The 12,332-nt window shown below is 44.2% G+C and overlaps 1 protein-coding gene across 4 annotated transcripts in view; it reads left to right on the top strand.

Annotated features, from left to right (window-relative positions):
- Positions 1–12,332, top strand: part of elf1 (E74-like ETS transcription factor 1) — a 267,604-nt gene that overhangs the window by 131,670 nt on the left and 123,602 nt on the right. The window lies entirely within an intron of this gene.

The raw sequence follows: 12,332 nt of genomic DNA on the forward strand, positions 1-12,332 counted from the left end.
GACTTGGAGGGGTCGCGATGTCGGTGTTCAGGTGAGTGATGGGTGCATGAGTGCAAAGGTAAGTGTGTTTGGTGTGTCTAAAGTGTGTAAAGAAGTTTAAATTACCTGTACTTACCTTAACAGCCTTTCTTCCTCTAGGTTTTGGGAGTCCATCACTCAGCCGGCACTGAAAGCAAAATGGCTGCGATCTGTCAAAAGTGACAGCCTTCAGCTTTCATTGCCGGTGACAGTTCTAACTGTGTCTGCGTAGAAGGACTCAGGTTAGAAGTCAGACTGTCAGTGTTTGACAGCTTCAAACAGCTGTGAAACACTGATATTTCATCTGTCAAGAACTCTTGACAGATGAAATTTCAGTCTGTGATGTCACCTGTTGCCGGGTGGCCCTTAATTGGCCTGCTGAGCCCGCTGGGCGGGCTCAACAAGGTCAATCAAGGGAAAATCGCGCGGATTGGCCGGATGTCGATGTAGGTGGGACTAAAACCCGAAAGTTGTAGTCCCACCTCCTTCCCGACAGTTTAAGGAAAATCGACCCCATCGACTGGACCTGATGTTACATAATTGATACCATTGTAAGTTGTGTGTTACTTGGATAGCTCCATTTTAAAGACACACCCAATGGGATCATCCCCAACATCTTTCTTCTGTCTGTCCCTCAGGCTGATTAGCCAGTCTTGAGGGGCTGCTATCTTTCTACAGAAAATCAAAAATAATTGACCAGTACAAAACATGCATAAATGTTTGCAGTGAGGAGTATTAACCAGTATTTCTTCTGGACTTTATATTGGTCACGTTAAGTATACTGTTACGCAAAAGTGAAAGCAAAAAGTCAGGAGAATGTACTGGATGTCCCATTTGATCTCCAGTGGTCGATACCACATTTAGAGGGCAGTTATTATTCTTGGGGATGCTGTTCTACATGGTACAGGGCACAGGCTTCACTTCATAGGACGCTTGCCTGTTAATGGAAACCATTTTAGCTGCAAATCTAAGACAGAAGTGTTGGGAGAAAGCTGCCGTCTGTCAGGAGTGCGTTTGCTGTTTTGTATCCAAGTCTCATTCAGGGTCATTTGGAAGCAAGTTGGAGACTTCAGCAAATTTGTGGACTTTCTAGCTCCTTCCCATTCTTCCAGCTCATGCTTCTGAGCAATGTGTATTTGCACTGATCGATGTTCTGCTTCTGCATCCCCCTTTCATTGCCTAAGTAGTTACACAGCATTGTACCCACATCATCAGTCTCAAGGCTGTGCCACCTTCTATCACATGTGGGTAAGTTAGAAGGGGGCTCCATCCCCCCCCCCCCCCCCCCCCACTCCTCCTTTATCCAAACATTCTTTGTGGTGGGACCTTCCTGAAAAGACATTTTGTGGTTGTTGAAACATTTCTTTTCAAACAAATGATGCATATTTTGAGGTACTGAGCAACTGTTCCAACCCACTCTGTGAAGTCAGTCAGAACGAAAGGGTAACTGCGTTTACACAGGTTTAGGACTCGTTAAACAGCAGAATGAGGGTATAGTGCCTGTTCAGTCACCACTTTCTAGGACTCTCTTGGCTGCATCTGCAGACCTTCCCAAAAGCCCTCTCTTCATCCCTGTCCTCTGTTCCCGTCCCAGCGCCTCCATTTTTGTCTCATTTCCTCGTGCTCATTGCATCCTTTTCCTCTTTACTGCTCCTGCGGGTGAGATGTGCTGCATACATGCAAGCTGCAAATGAAACAACTACTCCTTAGTGGCAGTTTTGAAAAAATATAAAACGATTTCCCTGATTTTTGTGTCCATTTAGGAAATTCCAATTAAGCAGAAAAAATGCACGAGCTTGGGTGGAGCTGGGAGTCTCTTAATATATTTTACTGCTTTCCTCGGATACATAGAGAGCAACTGACTGGGACAGAATGATGCACTGTTTATTGCACGACTAAACTGGCCTCATACCTGTGCAGTTTGCCATTATACATGTCAAATCAGGTCGAGTCCTGTCAAGTATGCTATTTGTACATAAAACAGTTATATGAGAGTGCAGAAGAGATATGGTAGTGTTGTGGTTATGTTACTGGGCTAATAATCTACAGGATGTGAGTTCAGGTCCCAGCATGGCAGTTTGAGAATTTGAATTCAGTTTAAAGAAAAATCTAGAAATAAAAAGCTGGTTTCAGTAAAAGTGACCATGAAGCTGTCATATTGACATAAAAACCCAACTGGTTTGCTAATGTCCTTTAGGGAAGGAAGCCTGCTGTCATTACTGGTCTGGCCTATACATGACTTCAGTCCCCCACCAATGTGGTTGACTCTTAACTTACCCTCTGAAGTGGCCTAGCACGCCACTCAGTTATATCAAACTGCTTCAGCATTGTGGGAGCACAATCACCGCCATGCTTCCGTTCAAGCCCCCCACCACATTCTCGGGGAAACTAGGGATGGGCAATAAATGCCGGCCTTGCCACATCCCAAGAATGAAATTAAAAAAGAATTGCATCTTTGGCAAGGAAGTTTCTTTCCCACATGTGCAGGTAGCTGGCTGGCTAGAAACTGCATTGGCTGCATGACTTGGACATCGTGCAGGCTGAAATGGAAATGTGCCATTTTTGTCAACATTTCTTGATGGGTAAATAATTCCGGGTGCAATACCATCGCAATTTATTGAAAAAAAAATCTATACACTGGTTATAGCCAGAGCCTCGTGTGCTTCTCAGCTACAGAAACGACATCCCGTATCATAGAATTGGCAACGAGAAACGCAAGAAAAAGACTTGCAATTATATAGTGTTTTTCACGACCTCAGGACGTCCCAAAGTGCTTTATAGCCACTTAAGGACTTTTGAAGTGTAGTCACTATTGCAATGTAGGAAATGTGGCAGCCAATTTGTGCACAGCAAGGTTCCATAAACAGCAATGGGATACATGACCAGATAATCTGTTTTTTTTTAGTGGTGTTGGTTGAGGGATAAATATTGGCCAGGACACCGGGGAGAAATTGTCTTCTCTTGGAAATAGTGCCATGGGATCTTTCACATCCACCTGAGAGGGCAGATGGGGTCTTCGTTTAATGCCTTATCCGAAAGATGACCTCTCCAACAGTGCAGCATTCTTGCAATACTGCACTGGGAGTGTCAGCCTGGATTTTGTGCTGAAGTCTCTGGAGTGGGACCTGAACACACAAACTTCTGACTTTGAGGCAAGCGTGCTATCATTGAGCCACAGCTGACACAAGAAGCAGCAGGAATGGTGGTGTTTTCACAGTCAACGTCTTCCTTAATATTAAGTCTTGTGCTTTTGCAACTGCTCCCAGGAGCCTTCTGTCTTAACTCGGGAGCCAACTATATAAGCCCTCTGTACCAGCACTCTCTTGCTCCCGTCGAATCTGCTGGTAGTCCCACTGCACCTCCTCTTGCATCTCCCTTCTCTCAGCTGCTGGTGGTGGTTGTTTACCTGGCTGATTGCTCCAGGCCTCTGCGCCAACTCCTGCTCCCCTTTCAGTCGCTTCATCAGGTACTGTAAATAGAAATCACTTTCTAGAATATTTTGTTGTTCCTCTCCCCCAGCCCCTCAAATAAACTGCAACACTTTCCATTCTATCTCTGCGGTGAGCCAAAGGTCCGTTTGCACCAACGGAAAAATGGTAGGGGAGAGCTTTAGACAATGCTTTCCTTTGACTGATACGGTGCTTACTTTGCAGATGTAACTGCATGGTCTTACTGGTGTTACCGATTTGCTTAGACTATAGTGCCTGCATCTTGGCTAACTTAAAGAAAGAAGGATTTGCATTTTTATAGCGCCTTTCACGACCTCAGGATGTCCCAAAGCACTTCACAGCCAATGAAGTACTTTTGACGTGTAGTCACTGTTGAAATGTGGCAGCCAATTTGCGCACAGCAAGCTCCCACAAACGGCAATGAAATAATGACCAGTAAATCTGTTTTATAGTGAAGTTGGTTGAGGGATTAATATTGGCCAGGACATCAGGGATAACTCTCCTGCTCTTCTTTGAAATAGTGGGATTTTTACGTCCACCTGATAGGGCAGATGGGGCCTCGGTTTAACTTCTCATCTGATAGCCGGCACCTCCGACGGTGCAGCACGGCCTCAGTACTGCACTGGAATGCCAGCCTGGAAGCTCTGGTATGTGATGGGAAAAGTTGCTGCCAAGAGTGAATGACCTACAAAAACTAGGCATTTAAACAATGAATACCACTGCTATCACTTGGCTTGAGAGTCTGCTTTGGAGGCTGCATCTCCCAGTGCCTCCTCAGTACAAACGTAATAGTAATCGGTGAGGAGAATGAATTTGGTGTATCATTGCAGGGGTTGCATTCTCTTCCTCTGGCCTATACTGGCAGTTTACACCAACTACGGTGAAGGGTATAGGGCGCCCTGTCTTCACGTCGGGGGCCTGAATGCTGAAGGCTATTTAATTTTAGTTTCTGGTCCTGTGAACTTTGGTTCCATTCTCTAAAACTGATCAAAAAGCCTGAGTTTGAGATTACAGTTTGGCTTTGGTCCCTTCTAGTTACATCAAAGCCAAATCTGAGCTTTGGCCATTCATCACTAACTGTTACATGCTTAAAAGGGGCAGGCTTGTAATTTCTGATTTATAAACTTGATACTCCTTTATTCAAACGTTGGCCTGCCGGCACAAAGCTGAGTTTGCTGCCATGTTGAATTGGAACCATTTCACAGCTGTATCCCTGAAAAAGTAACTTTTACCTTAAAGTGGTGGAATGTTTGAAAGAACGCCTTAAGATTGTCCTGTTGTGGACTCTGTATTTGACATGCAAGTTCATTGACATCCCCATCTTTTGATTGTGCGCTAATGATGTTTTGTATGTTGGGTGGTTATGATTTGGCAGACTTGCACAGAGGGAATGGAAATGAGGGAGGTGGGGTAAGCTGTTAAATGGAGCAGAAGCTTAATGGGAATAGCTGACTAATATCAATTACTTTTCTGACTCATGGATACTTGAGTTTAAATGCACCTCGTCATTCAAAATGTCCTTGGCTCACACTGAGGCTGTAAACTCCAATACTGAAGCAAGTCTACAAGGTAGATTGGCAGAGAATTCTGATTCCGAGCATGTCTGAATTGAGGAAAATGTCAAACTCTCGATTTTTGAATGGGAAAGCCCTTTTGATCTGAATTTACAACTGCAATGCTCACAGGGTCAAAGTCTGCCTGTGCCGGCATGCACCAAATAGCATATTGATTAGAGAGCGAGAATTAATTTGGTGAATCATTACAGAGAAATAGCATTCTTTTCTTCTGTCAGTTCAGACTAACTGGAGTGAAGGATATAAAAAACCTCTCTTCATGTGTGGGCTGAAGACTCTTCAGTTTTAGCCAGAAAAGCTATAGCGATAGGACAGGCATTGACCATTATCTTTATGGAGATGGCCATCACTTTGTGAGCTATGTATCTTTTCAGCTGAGGGAAATCACTGGAGAATTTACTCTTAATACTTTCTAAGATGGTACATTCTTTAGTGATGTTTTCCACTTGCAGAAACCAATGGCAGAAATCAATCTTGCCTTTAAAAAAAAAAATAATAATTTTGAAGGTAATAAATAGAAAAATGTTTATTACAGTTTAGGGTCTACTCCTTTTAATTCAAAGTCGCTTAATTCACATTATTCCTTGGTTTCGAACACAAAAGAATTTGCTGTCTTAGTTAAGTTGCTTACGTTGAATTACTAGATGATTTAATTTTTCTTCAATTAGAAGAAAAATGACTGTAGTTCACTCGGACTTCGCTGGCTAGGCAGAGACCTGGCCAATCAGGAGTCGTCTGACCTCATGGCTTAGCAGCCACTTAACTAGTCAAATAACAACCACGGATGTTAATCCAGCTCCAGACAGCAGGAAACTCGGAAATTAAGCAGAACAAGGAATTCTTTGAAAGACAGATTTATAGATCCATGGCATTAGTGCCAAGCGCATTGCTGTTGTATGTTTGGATACACACAATTAACCTGCGAGTTTTGAAATCGGTGACAAAGTGCAAACTACAGTTAAAGTTTCTGCAATTTGTGTGCGTTGTCCACTGGTTCCGTTTGTACTGAAAATTATGTTTTAATTAATTTCTTGGCTAGTTCTGGCCTTCTTGTGTACAAGGTATCTGCTGTGACTCAGTTGGTAGCACTCTCGCCTCTGAGTCAGAAGGTTGTGGGTTCAAGTCCCACTCCAGAGACTTGTGCATGTAGAGTTAGGCTGACACTCCAATGCAGTGCTGAGGGAGTGCTGCACTGTTGGAGGTGCCATCTTTTGGATGAGACGTTAACCTGAGGCCCCGTCTTCCCCCTCTGGTGGACATAAAAGATCCCATGGCACTATTTTGAAGATTCTAAAATGGCTGCACTTGCAACCTTGCCAGGGAGACATTTGTTCAACAAAGTGGATTTTTAAGAAGTCTGGATATTAATTGGCAAAATGTTTGCGGGTAGAATTTCCATTTGAGTACGACCGTTTAACGCTATTTTTACACCGTTGTTTAATAGGGTACAGGAATGTACAGTGAGTGCACAAAGTATTCCTGTGCGAGCTTTGCAGATTGGAAGTTCTACTCTTTTGGTATTTTCCAGGTGGCTTTTTTTAATATATGGGAACTGGAGTAAAATACACAGGCCAAATGAAGGGCTGCTTTGGTGAACTGTATGGCTTGAGTTCTGGTGCACTATTTGTTCTTCAGTTTAATAATCAGCATTTTTTAAAATATAAAGTGAATGAACAGCATTGAAATATTACTGGCAATATCCTGGAACTGAGATTATGCATCAGTCTTGAGCATAAACACCATTCTGTGATGATGCAACTGCCTGCCAGCTGTTGTGAGCCAACAGCACAATTGCGTGTCACTTCTGCAAAAAACGTGTGCAAATTGGGACATAATGGAACCGGATTGCACATTCAATTTGCAAAGAATGCACGGCCCACCTTTTATGGCAGCCCTGTTTAAAATGCAGGTTTATAAGCTGTATTACAAATGAATTATAGCTGCCAGCGAATGTGTTGCAAGGCCCAAGGATGGTAGTACTGTGTCAGTCACACTTCTGTGTATGTGTATGTATATGTGTGTGTGTGTGTATGTATATGTATGTGTGTATGTATATCTGTGTGTGTATATATATATATATATATATATATATATATATATATATATATATTTCTCATTATCCCTGTGTAATAACATCGTGACAATAATATAACTTGGTTCTGAGTACAGTGTTGGTATGCATTTTATCAGTTCTTTGGATATGTAGGGCATGAAAATACTTTTCAGTACTCAAGGATTAGCTTGGAGTTTCTGATGAGCATTATTTTAATTCTGGCAATCCATTTCATAGAAATGGGTTACTCCCACATTATAATAACGTCAACTGGAAAATCCAGGCTACGGAGTCAAACAAGGCCTTTCTACTGATGACCCTCAGCCCCTGCTTACAGCAGCATGCCGACAGTCTGGTCCTGCATGCGTCCTCCACTCTTCCAACTCCATCTGCTCCACCTTCAGCTAACTCCGTGCCGCCCCCTCAGCCCCACTCTGAACTCTCCCTAAACCTCTCACCTACCTCCATTACTTCCCTTCATCCAAAGCCTTCTCAAGACCCACCTCTTCGACCTGGCGTTCAGTCACCTCTTCTAATCTTTCTTCTACTGCTGCTTGGTGTCCAGTTATTTTTGCCTCTCTGAAGCACTTTGGGGCATTAAATTATGTTACGGTGCCATAAAAGAGTGTGTTGTTTTTATACAGGCTTTAAATCAGTGGCAGCTTGGAAAGGATTAAGCAGCTCTGTTCGAACTTGAAATTGTCTTAAGTCTGTTCATGTGCTTAATTGCAATACGTTTAATCATCGGTGATTCAGACATTATAGGGTTTCAGTTTCCTTCTATCCATTTTAATTAGCCTCGTTCTCGGTACTAAGTACAATTTTATGGATTGGGCACAGCCTGCCTTTTTGAGTTAACGTGTCATTATTGATTAGAATGAGGTGTCTTGCAAGATGCTTTACATTTCTCAACACGCCTGATGTGATATCAAGAGCAGTGCCAGAAAATAGTTTTCACATTACTTGGCATAGGAGTTTCAAAACTTGGATCGATTTTCACCGGATCTAAACTATATCCAGAGAAAAATGAGCCTCACAACTAATAGAATCATGGCTGTGATAGGGAGGCCACCTATTGGATATGCAAGAGCTACAAAAGATTAGATGCACTAAGAAAACAGATGAGGAATTGGCAAAGGATTGGTGTGAAAGGATACATGGACTTATGTTACTTGCAAACTAGTGAGTTGCAGTGGAACCATAAAGGAGGGCATTCCTGGCGGATAAGTTCCCTGAGTCCCAAAGTGGCTGTACACGGCTGATTGTTCTGCCTCTCCCCATCCAACTGTCAATCTCAGTCCTCTCCAGCAGCACTCGCCTCCATTACTCACTGCAACAGTTGACTGACTACCTGTTCTCCTAAGCACCCATCCGTGCAGATAAGAGAAAGGTGGCTAAAATTGCTCTCTCCATCCATGGTCTGTTCTCCCCTCTTTTTTTCTTTCACCTCCCACCAACACCACCACTAAATGGCGGAGCTGGGCTTGACCAACACGGGGCGGTCAAATTCAAAATTTGTTTGACTAGAGGCTGTAAATATAAAATAGTCACAAATAAATCCAATAGAGAAACTTCTTTACCCAGAGAGTGGTTAGAATGTGGAATTTGCGACCACAAGGAGTAGTTGAGGCGAATAGAATAGATGCATTTAAGGGGAATCTAGTTAAACACATGAGGGAGAAAGGAATAGAAGGTTATGCTGATAGGGTTAGGCGAAGAGGGGTGGGAGGAGGCTCGTGTGGAGCATAAACACCAGCATGGACTAGTTGGCTTGTTTCTGTGCTGTACATTCTATGGAATAGGCAGGAAGGAGATCCAGCTGGGGATTGCTGACTTTGGTATTATATAGTAGGTGCGTATCCTCCCATAGAGAAACTTCTTTACCCAGGTAGTGGTGAGTGTCCTGGAGAGCTTTGATGTGTTCACTAACCCATGGGTATCCAAACTGACAATCTGGCCCTTGAGCTCAGGTGACTCAATCCCATTTGCACTCCTTTTTTCTTCACTTGATTGTCCAATTTGAATTGTACGCCCTGGAGGTTTAGAAAGAGCTGTTCTTGGCACTATTGTCTCATTGGTGCAAAAATCCTAAATCGGAACTCCACCACCAAAAACAACTTGCATTTATAGCACCTTTAATACAGTAAAATGTCCCAAGGCACTTTGCAGGAGTGGAATCGGACATAAATTGACACCAAACCAAAGAAGGAGACATTAGAACAGGTGACCAAAAGCTTGCTCAAAGAGGTAAGTTTTAAGGAAGCTCTTAAAAGAGGAGATGTGTTACTATCTGCAAATTAATGGGAACATGGGTTTAAACTTTTATATGTGGCTCCCAAGGCTCCTCTTTACGCAGCCCACTGGCAAAAAGCTTGGATACCCCTGCACTAAAGGCTTCAATGTAAATATGTTTCTCTTGTATGATAAGACACAATAATAACTCAACGGGGAAATTCATCATGGAATAGTTCACCATATTTAAATGTCCTGAAGATTCATGTTTAAAGCTGCCTTTATATTGGCTTGGTTTTAATTTGGATTCTGGAGACTGATGTCTGTGAGCCACTCCCAGTATTTACATTGCTAAATCTGGCTCCTCTTTCCCAGCAGCAGACTTGTAGACGCACGAAAATTGGAGTCAAGAGTAATGGTTAAAGAAACAAAGAACTTGCATTTATATAGCGCCTTTCACGACCACAGGACATCCTAAAGCGCTTTACAGCCAATGAAGTACTTTTGAAGTGTAGTCACTGTTGTAATATAGGGAAACACGGCAGCCAATATGTGCACAGCAAGACCCCATAAACTGCAATTAAATGAATGACCAGATCATCTGTTTTTAGGTGTTGGTTGAGTGATAAATATTGGACAGGAACCTGGAGAGAACTCCCCCTGTTCTTCATGAAATTGTACTGTGGGATCTTTCACGTCCACCTGACAGGGGCCTCCATTTAATGTCTGATCCTGTAAAATATAACACTATAATATTTTAGCAACACAGAAATGAACCTGCGCAATACTGCTGTCACCCGAGAGACTATTCAAAAATAATAATTAGCAGTACCGCTCCCTCAGTACTGCACTAAAGTGTGAGCCTAGATTCTTGTGCTGAAGGCTCTGGAGTGGGGCTTGAACCCACAACCTTCTAACTGAGATGCAAGAGTGCTACCAACTGAGCCGAGGCTTTATAGTGCATCAATCTTGCGTGTTGAAAAGATAGTAATTGAAGAGAGAACACTGGAAACGCACAGCTTGTCAGTCAGGCTCCGAAAGAGAGAAAAACAGGTTAACATTTTGACTGGAGCTCTCTCATCACAGTCTTTCTCTTTCAGATGCTGAGTGTTCTTCTGTATTTCCAATACCATCAGTTTTTATTTCAGACTCTCTTTGCTGCTTTCATTTATCCCAAGTAATAATTGACTGCACATTTTACGCTGCGAGACTGCCATTTGTGCATTAAAGGGGGCCCGTTCTTCTGAGTCACTACATAATGCTAAATGTTTTGAAGAGAAGCACGTGAGCCATTATTGGTATCCTTTAGTCATTCCTACATTAAAAAAAAAAGTACTCCTGTATATTAAGAAACAGCACTGAATTTCATCAACAGCAGAAAGGTCACACATCTGACCTGTTGCTACTGAGACTCATTCTGGGGCGGGGAATGTGGGGATAGGGTGAGGGTGGGTGCTGTGCAGAGAGCAGATTGCCGCAGACTCAAAGATGGGGTGGGGTGTCTGAGTCTCGTGAATTGCTTTGAACTGTGTAATCAGTTATCTACAGCAAAGCAATGCTGCTGCCGGTCTAGTGGACTGGTGCTCAAGTGATGGACTGAGCCTCACTGCTAGATCGTCACACACACACAGCTGTTCTATTCAATGGCACAGGTTAGTGGGTTGCACCTGACACAAGATGGCTGGCCATCGGGTATTATTTTTAATTCTTTCTGTTGTGTAATTGCGATAGTAGTATAATGATGTAGGTGATAGGATAAATAGGTGATAGTAAGGCAGCAGCTGAAGGTATATGGGCTTAGAAATTCAGTTGCGTGCGCCAGCCGTTAGCGCCTTAAGAGGAGTAGACTTCGAGCGCTAGGCACTTAGCGGCCGGGCGCAGCGCAATCTGCGCCTACGCCCAACTTCAGTAGACATTTAGCGCCGGCGCAAAGTGTTTGCGCGCGCTCAGCTGCGCGCGCAGCTTATGACGTCATTTCGTCGTGCAACGCCCTTTGTGCGCCCCAAACCGGAACTTCAGTCGCGCCCGCCCAATGTGGGCGTGGCGGTGTTAAGAACTGTGAAGTGGAACGCAGCAGAGGCCCTGCGGGCCTCGGGGAGCGCTAATTAAAGGGCACTTACACTGAACTATAAAGGCCAGCCATTTTGCTGCAATGACTTTTGTGCAACGGATTTCTGGACAGAGACCAAGGAAGAGACCTTACTGATTTGGCCCAACATAGGAGAGGTATTTTTGGCTTCTGGCCAGAGCTTGGAAATTTGCCTCATTGTGATTTCATTGTTTGCCAGTATATTATGGGGGCTGCATGGGGTGCCAACCCTCAGTTCCAGCATTATGTGCGAAGGGCTCGCAGACGCTGTGTGAGAGGGGCAGCCATGCCTAGACGCAGAGGGGGCATCAGGCGTCGGCAACGTAGGCCTTACCCACTCGGAATACCGCCAGCAGGTGTCCTATCTCACCATGACTGCCGCGCATTGTGTTAAGAGGCTGCGCTTCAGAAGGGAGGTGGTTGCAGAGATCTGCCAGCTGCTTCACAGAGATCTGCGTCCACAGCTGATGTGCAGGACGTCTCTGTCGGTGGAAGTGAAGGTCACGGTGGCTTTGAACTTTTATGCAAGCGGCTCCTTCCAAGCCGCTGCTGGGGACATAGCTAACATATCCCAGTTCGCCGTGCATCGCTGCATCTGGCAGGTCACCGATGCCCTTTTCACAAGGAGACACCAATTCATCTCCTTCCCCATGACCCTGGAGAGGCAGGAGCAGCGTGCAGTCGGATTTGCGAGGATCGCGGACTTCCCCATGGTGCAGGGCGCCATTGACTGCACGCATGTGGCTTTGCGGGCACCTATCAACAATGCTGAGGATTACCGCAACCGGAAGGGCTACCATTCCCTCAATGTACAGCTGGTGTGTGACAACAGGCAGCGCATCCTAGCTGTCAATGCCCGCTTTCCAGGCAGCAGCCACGATGCATTTATCCTGCGCCAGACTACTGTGGCTGACATG

Source organism: Somniosus microcephalus, chromosome 1 (assembly GCF_052327205.1).
Source record: "Somniosus microcephalus isolate GS21.2 chromosome 1, FLI_Smic_1.0, whole genome shotgun sequence".
Lineage (NCBI taxonomy): Eukaryota > Metazoa > Chordata > Chondrichthyes > Squaliformes > Somniosidae > Somniosus > Somniosus microcephalus.